Source organism: Aythya ferina, assembly GCF_964211825.1.
Source record: "Aythya ferina genome assembly, chromosome: 2".
Classification (NCBI taxonomy): domain Eukaryota; kingdom Metazoa; phylum Chordata; class Aves; order Anseriformes; family Anatidae; genus Aythya; species Aythya ferina.
The window spans coordinates 52,242,187-52,249,867 of record NC_140297.1 but is presented as its reverse complement, the minus strand read 5'-3'; the positions used below and the strand labels follow the sequence as shown (position 1 = coordinate 52,249,867).

Here is a 7,681-nt window from a genome sequence, read left to right as displayed (position 1 = left end):
CAGCTGTGCTAGGCTGACTGGACTTATCTCTTTTAACTCTAGAATTAGTATTTAGCATGCAAATTAGACAGATAAATAATGTGGTGACCCCCCCTGTCTTTCATACCCAACCTTCCGTCTCCCTCTCTTGCGCTGTCATTGTCATTTGGCTGTGTTGTGATCTGCCAGCAGTTCTGCTGTAAGCGCGTTGTTTTGTGAAGAGCTCCTGGGGGGAAGTCTTTCTTGTCTTTGGCAAACTCTTCCTAAAGAGTATTTCTGCAGTGTGCCAGCAGCTTTTGGCACAGATTCATCAGCTCACAGTGACTTGCAGTGCTGATACTTAATAGTCATCCCCAGTAGCTTAGCAGTGGCAGTAGCTGAGATTGATAATGCAGTCTCTGCTCTGCATCTCGCGTGTTGGGTTTCTTCTGTCTGGTAAACTTGGAAGACCAATTTAGTCTATATAAACCAGAGATCCATCTTTCACTTTGGAGGATGTTTTATCAACTTTACTATTATTGAGAGAAATTGTGTAGAGAATAAATTCAACAAATTATTACCACTGAGCCTTCGGTAGATGAGGAGGAAAGGAGGAATGAAAGAGGGAAGAAGAACTGCCTCAGCTTTTGCCTGTTGTACAAAGCAGGGAGAAAGAAAGGACATGAAGATGGGTGTCTGTGACACGGAGAAGGCTGTGGGAAAGCATGTTGCCCTCAGGGTAAAACAAAAGAGACCTGAAAAGTCAAAGTGTCAGGACCCAACAATACTTCCCATCCACCTGGCCATGAGGGAAATGTTAAGAGCCCTGCCAGAAGGGGCAGACGCCTAAGTTTCCAAGCTTGTCCTTTCCAGGCACTGCTGCACTGGCCAAGCAGATGAACACTATTCGTTTTATCCTGATTCATTCTTGTCCTCTCCCTCCTCTTCCTTTCTACCACACGCATTTCCCTTCCTGCTGCCTGCCTGCATGGCAGCCAGGACAGCCAGCCCTGCTCTTCCCTGTCCCTTAGGCCAGCAGATGAAACAAGCAGCAGTGAACAAAAACTGCATGCTCAGTTCTCACTTCTAAGAGGTGATCTTCAGGGGTCCCAGCAGACCCCGAAAGCAGCTCCTCAGCAGAGGATTTGGAGCTAAATCACTTAGAAAATGTCATGTAAATAAGTTAAGAGGCTTCAGACCAAAGGGGCCACGAAGGCCGGGCGGTGGGAGCCCAGGTGAACCCCCGCCATTTCATGGCGCGGGCACCCACCGCCCAGCATCCCTGCCACCCCGGGGTGCCCGAGGGGCTGCTCCCCGGGCGGGTGGGAGTGCGGGCGTGTTTTGGGGTGCCCGTTCCCCTGAGGAACAGCCTGAAGAGCCCCTTCCCGGCTCGGGGCGGCACGTTGAGGCGAGGCTGAAGGCTGGGCTGGGGCGGTGCCTGGCTGCAGGGTGGTGGAGGAGGTGAAGGAGGAGGAGGATGAGGAGGAGGAGGAGGAAGAGGCCAGGATATTCCTGAATGAACGTCTCCCTCCCTCCTCACCCCACACCTCCGCCCGCTGCCCGCCTCCCGCCCGCCACTCGCCGGCCCCGCTGCGAGGCGCAGCCAGTTTCTATAGCGACGGCGCCGAGCCGCCGCTCCTCCGAGTAGTAACAAAGCCGGCTGCCCGCGGCCGCGCCGACACGGAGGGGAAGCGGCTCCCGAGGCCCCCCGGCCGCCCTCCGCAGCACCCCGGCAGGTAACGGAGCAGGGGGGAGCCGGGCTGGGGGGAACCGAGCGGGCGGCGGCGGTGAGGGGCACGGAGGCGGCGCGCTGGGTGCCGTCGGGCGGCGGGTTGACCTGATGTCCCTCCGAGGGGGGCGCACGGGGAAGCGCCCCGGGCTCAGCTCCTTGCTCTGCAAACGGGGGGGCTCGGCTTTGTACCCCTTCCCCGAGGGCAGCCCTGCCAGGATGACCCCTGGTAACGAGAGAAATGCTACTGGTGCTGCCGTGACCCACCCTGTAAAAATAGGCTTTGCCTATCGTGGGGTCGGGAAGTTTAATTTGTTTGGCTTGGGAAAGTAACGTGGAATAAGGTGGTAGTTTTGCAATGTGTTACTTGTAACAGACCTTAAGCCTTGATGTTGAGGAGTAATCGTGAAATTGCTGCTTGGTCTTAGGAGTAACTGTACCGAAAGGTTTTATGCGAGATGAGTTTGTAGCATTCAGAGGCGATCCCCATTAGAAGACGGAGTTGAGGTGTGATGGTAGGGATGCCAAAACATCATGTCTGTTTCTCTTGGACAGCCAAAGTTAGACAAGAAATAGACATTCTTGGCTCTTGAGGTAGTAATGTCAGTGGGACGACGGGAAGGTCATGAGCAGGACAGTTGCCTGAGCAGTGCTTATAGTGTCCTTGTGTACATACGTGCATCTGTAGCACACGTGTTTTAGCAAAAGTTGGAAATTCAGAGCAACTTCCCAATGATAACAGAATGGCTGTCCTTGCATGATAAGGTCCTAAGGAGCAGCCATTGTGGTTCACTGATGAGTGTTTTAGGAAATAATCCAGTGGATGGTCCAGGGCAGCATTGTGCCTTGACAGAGATGCAGCCAGGAGGACCCTCTACACAGGATCTTCTGAGACATGAACAAGAAACAAACTGGGACCGGTGTGTGAGTTGAGGAGGGTGTGCTCATCATAGTTACTGATGGATAGACAAGAACTGAAATTTTAAGTAACAAGTGATCTAAATATCAGATGCCTTGAGATTTAAAACACTCTATGTAAGCTAATATCAGGATATTGGAACCCCATAGCTAATTAAGTATTGACTGGAGGAAGTTTTGGAGATACATAAAAAATAGTGACTACTGAATGAAAGGTGGAGCTACCAATACCATTTCAGTAAACAAGGTGAAAATATGTTGTTGGGTAGAAAGAGAAGATACAGCTCTCTTCAGCAATTGTGAGCACAAACAACATATAAAATTCAGGCTCCTTTTCCTGCAAAAAATGTATAACTGAAATTAAATTTTAAATGAGGGTTAATCAAGGTGAAGTGTTTTTACCACATCTATTTGCTATAATATCTCATTTAAGTTTTATATTGAGAATTTAGATCTCTTAAAAGAAAAATTCTGGAATTTCTTATTTATTTGGATTGCAGTGACTTGAACAGTGTTTATCAGTTTTTGTCCTTTGCTTATTGCAGAAGCGTCACGACAATTGTTTTGTTGGAAAAAGTTATAACCTTCTGAACGACCTCTGTTTTTCATGCAACACTGAAAAGCAAACTCTTGAGTTTATTAAGTGTGTAAAAACGTAGACCTCAGATTAGTTTAGCATGATGGAAAATAGTATTTCAAGATCATACCCTGGGCTATCTGAAATTGAATGCACCTAGCAGGAAATAAAAGGTCAGCTGTGTACAATAAAGACCTGGGGACTTCTATTCCCTTGCTGCATGGCAGAGAATGAGAGAAACATCAGAACTCGATACAATCCTGCTTTAAAAGCTAAAACGACAGGCAAAATGTTTATGGTTACACAGCTACGTGACATCTCAGTCCTGAAATTGTTCAATGTGGAAAAACTGCAGACTCGCCTTGATGAAGTTTAGGGTGGGGGATATAGTAGTTGAGGCAATACCAGAAAGGAACAAGACAGCTCGCTGTAGATGCGTCCCATAGTGTAGCCTGACATGTATAAGGGCTCCTAATGGTCTGAGCAGTTCTAGCACTTAGATCCTGTCTCTCAGACTGTGTCATTTTGCACCTTCCTGACCTGATGCCTCTCCATCCAAACTAGTTTTATAGGAATCCTCTTCTGAAATTGTCGTGACAATGCCTTCTAAAACTCTGCACTCCAGCAGTGATATAATGCCACTCACTGCAGGAACCAGTACTCACCACTATTTCTCCTGCCTAAATCAGTCTCAGTTTAATATATGTTTGTCTATATTTTAGGTTTGATGACTACGTTAAGTGGATTTGCTGGAGATATACGTATGCTTGCTGTAGCCAGCAGCTATTTCAGGTATACAGAGACACTTATCACCTGCTGCCTAGGGGGTTGTGATTTCAGTCCTTCCAGCAAGGTTGCTAAGGAGTACCAGGCATCCTCTGAGAGCAAAGCTCAGGAAATTCTCCTGTGGCCTTTGCATGCAATGTGTGCTGAAACACTTATATCCAATATAAACTGCTGTTCCAACAATAATGTAATATAGGCAGATGTGTACCTTAGCACAGGTACATGATACATTACCATACAATAGTTGTGAATTCCCAGTATAAAGAAAACATTTTCAAGTGTGAGAATGATGTTGTAAGCTGCAAAGAACTGAGTCCTCCTGAAAATCTGACTTAGGTTTCAAATTCATTTGCAATGACACACAAAGAAGTACAAGCTTTTTTCACAAAGATGTGCAGCTTTTAACCTACTGCAGCTCTACAATTTTTTTTAACCTCAATCCTTTGTGGTTTCACTCTTTTCCTGCAGAGAAGATGCAGCACAGCAGTTTAGGCACAAAAAAATGCCATCATCAAGCATAACTTTCCTTTTCCCATTTTATCTTTTTCACTGTATTTCACAGTCTCTTCACATCTCTTTCACAGTTTAATCTATTTTTTCAGGTCTGGTGGGGCTTAAGCTAAATTATTTTGCAGTGAGTGGTGGATAGATGTTCATGTGAGGGTTTACCTTCAGTAAACTGGCAAATGGATAGAAGTCTTTACTAACTCACCAGACAAGATCCATGTAAACATCAGTAAAAGTTTAAATTGCACAGCTGCAATGTAAGTTTCATCCAGGTAGCATGAAAACCTGAGATGCTCCAGCATCTGCAAAGCGCTGAGCAGACACTTGAAATTCATTGCAGGTTTTCCAGATGTCTCTTGCAGTTTCTGGGAAATTTAGCTGAAGTGTAGCAAAGTTACGACCTTCAGAGAGCCACAAGTGGTTTGTAGGCATGTATTGCTTTGAAAGCAATGTCTATAAAGGTTACTAGTACTGGTGCTACCATGTTCAGGGATTGAAATTGGAAGGGGCATATATGGATATCTCAGCTTTCTTGCCTCGGTTGGGAGTTGTTTAGGTTTTAGGGAGAAATGGCAACCTGGTAGAAAGAAAGGGATGTGACAGTCTAGGCTTGAGAACAGCTGTAGAAAAACCTGAAAAAAGGCAAAAGGTGTTTTGGGGCTGCGGTGAGGAGCAAGGTGGGGTTTGATGTGCAGCCTGTGATGGAGACATAGCCCTGGACTCATAGAGCATGGTGGGAGAGAGCTACCTGTGAGGAGTCAGGCTGAGGTAGTACTGGATAAGGGACAGGCTGGTGGAGGCCTGGCCAGAAAAATCCATGAGTATGAGGTTGTGTGCTCCAGTTCTTCCCAGCATGTGGCCTGGTTAGGGTTAGGGGCTGAAGGCTTCTGATGTCCTTATGCAGCCCTTTGTAAACATTCAAATAACATCTGTAGCAAAAGGTGTTGGTCAGGAAACCCAAATCGTTCCATGATAGTTTCAGGGCAGGTGGTGCTCCAGGCAGGGGAACCATTTTTGGCAGGCAGTTGACAGCAAAGAGACAAAAATCCCATTTCAGATGATATATGGATAGCCAATCTGTAAACCTCATGCAGATGGGCTGCTATGAACAGAGAGGAAATATTCCACCCTTGGTGACTCACGAGCAGTGACCTGATCAGAGTCTCCTTGAAAAAAGCATCTGACCTCGGAGCTTCTATTGTGTAGAAGAGTTGCATGTAAAAGTATGGGTAGACCCTGCAGCAGCTACAGTGCAGGTACTGAGAGGAAGAGGTTACCAGGAACCTGCCAAAGCCACTTGGTTCCTGATATGTTAGGAGATCTGGAGTATCATCTGCACAACAGTATTCTGTGGTGGAAACAAACCCACTCAAACCTAAAGCTGATCTTGGGCTTTCACTCTTAAAATAATTCTCAAAGTAACTCTTAGAAAAGCTTGAAAAGGCTTGTCAGTGCTTCTGCCACAGTAGAAAATACTTAGCTTAGGTAATTAGAAGTTTACAAACACTTGAAGGAGAAATTTTAGGTAGGATTTGAATTGCCCTGCATCCAGGTGAAGCGTTGTATAACATGCATGTTATGAGGGCTTTTATCTTCCTGTATCTTTTCAGTTCGATGAGTTACATTCATATGCTGTTAAAGTGACAGCCAAATGGAAGTGGATGCAGAAAGAAGCAGAGCTATGTCTGGTGCTAGATACAACAAGTGAGTTGTGGGGCCACAAATAAAGAGAATAAAACATTCACTGAATAACCACCAGTTATCCTGCACACTCAGCGAAGCCTCCTCTAGAAGAAAATGTTGTGTGTTTGTGTGACTGAAGCTATCGTAATGCGTACACTCAATAGAAAGCTGATGTTTTGTAACTCGGTAGTACTTGGCTCTGCTTTACAAATCACAGCTAAATATTACAGCCATTTTACTGTGTCCACTAAATCAAGGAATGCTTTTGTACCTGATGCTTTGTTCCTGTAATCAAGTTGCCTCTCATTCACTGATAAGCTAAGCAGATTGAGCTCTTTAAAGCCTTCACTGAAAAGAGTTTTTTTCAGTTCATGAATAATTTTTAGTGACTGATCTCACTGTTCCTGACCAATCATTCAGTATCCTTTTAAGCGTGTGAACAACAGAACTGTGCAAAATATCTTAGTTTGACCCTCACCCAAGCATGAATGGTACTGTATCTAGAGGAAAAACAGCTGGTTTTTGCCCCCCTTACCCATCCAATGTTGCCAAATCCTTGTTGCTAAGCTCTCATATGTGGTGATTTGTCCTGTGTGACTTCTAAATACTTTTGGATTATTTGCTTTCCAGTAGAGAGTCCCTCATGCTCAAGGACTGCTTTGATAATTCCAGATTTCGTATCTGGTTGCACTCAGGGGCACCACTAGAGCCCTTCACTCTTATAAATTGTGGTGGTTTTACCCTGCTGGGCTGCTGAACTCCACCACAACTGCTCTCTTATTCCCCTTCCTCAAATAAAATAAAATAAAAAGAGAGAGAGAAAATATGATGGAAAAGACTAAAGGGTTGAGATAAGGACAGGGAGATCACTCGCCAATTATCATCATGGAAAAAACAGACTCGATGTAGGGAAATTGATGTAATTTATTGCCTATCGCTAGCAGACTGGAACAGTAAGAAAATAAAAGCAAACTATGAATACCTTTCCCCCATCCACCTTGTTCTACATCCCTCCCCCGCACACACCCCAGACGCATAGGGGAAGGAGGACTGGGGTCTGCAGTCAGTCCATAATGCTTTATCTCTGCCACTCCTTCATGGTCCCTCTCTGTCCCTGCTCCCCGTGGGGTCCCTCCTACGGGATGCCATCCTTCCCAAACTGATCCTACATGAGCTGCCCAGAGGCAACAGCTCTCCAAGCACTGCTCCCACACAGCTCCGTCCCACGGGGTCCATCCCCCAGGAGCAAACTGCTCCAGCACAGATCCCCCACGGGTGGGCGGCAGCTCCCCCCAGACCCCTGCTCCTGCATGGGCTCCTCTCCACGGGCTGCAGCTCCGGCCCGGGGCCTGCTCCTGCGGGGGCTCTCCATGGGCCGCAGCCTCCTCCAGGCCACATCCACCTGCTCCACCGGGGGCTCCTCCACAGGCTGCACCATGGAGATCTGCTCCGTGTGGGACCCATGGGCTGCAGGGGGACAGCCTGCTCCACCAGGGGCCTCTCCACAGACCACAGGGGAACTG

At 46.8% G+C, this 7,681-nt stretch overlaps 1 protein-coding gene across 2 annotated transcripts in view; it reads left to right on the top strand.

Moving 5' to 3' along the window:
* Nucleotides 1-1,510: 1,510 nt before the first annotated feature.
* RNF182 (ring finger protein 182) overlaps nt 1,511-7,681 on the top strand; it is a 30,875-nt gene continuing 24,704 nt past the window's right edge. For both annotated transcript variants that reach the window (XM_084509043.1, XM_084509042.1), the window contains exon 1: nt 1,511-1,694. The gene's annotated coding sequence lies outside the window, so the exon portion shown is untranslated. The remainder of the gene's footprint in view (nt 1,695-7,681) is intronic.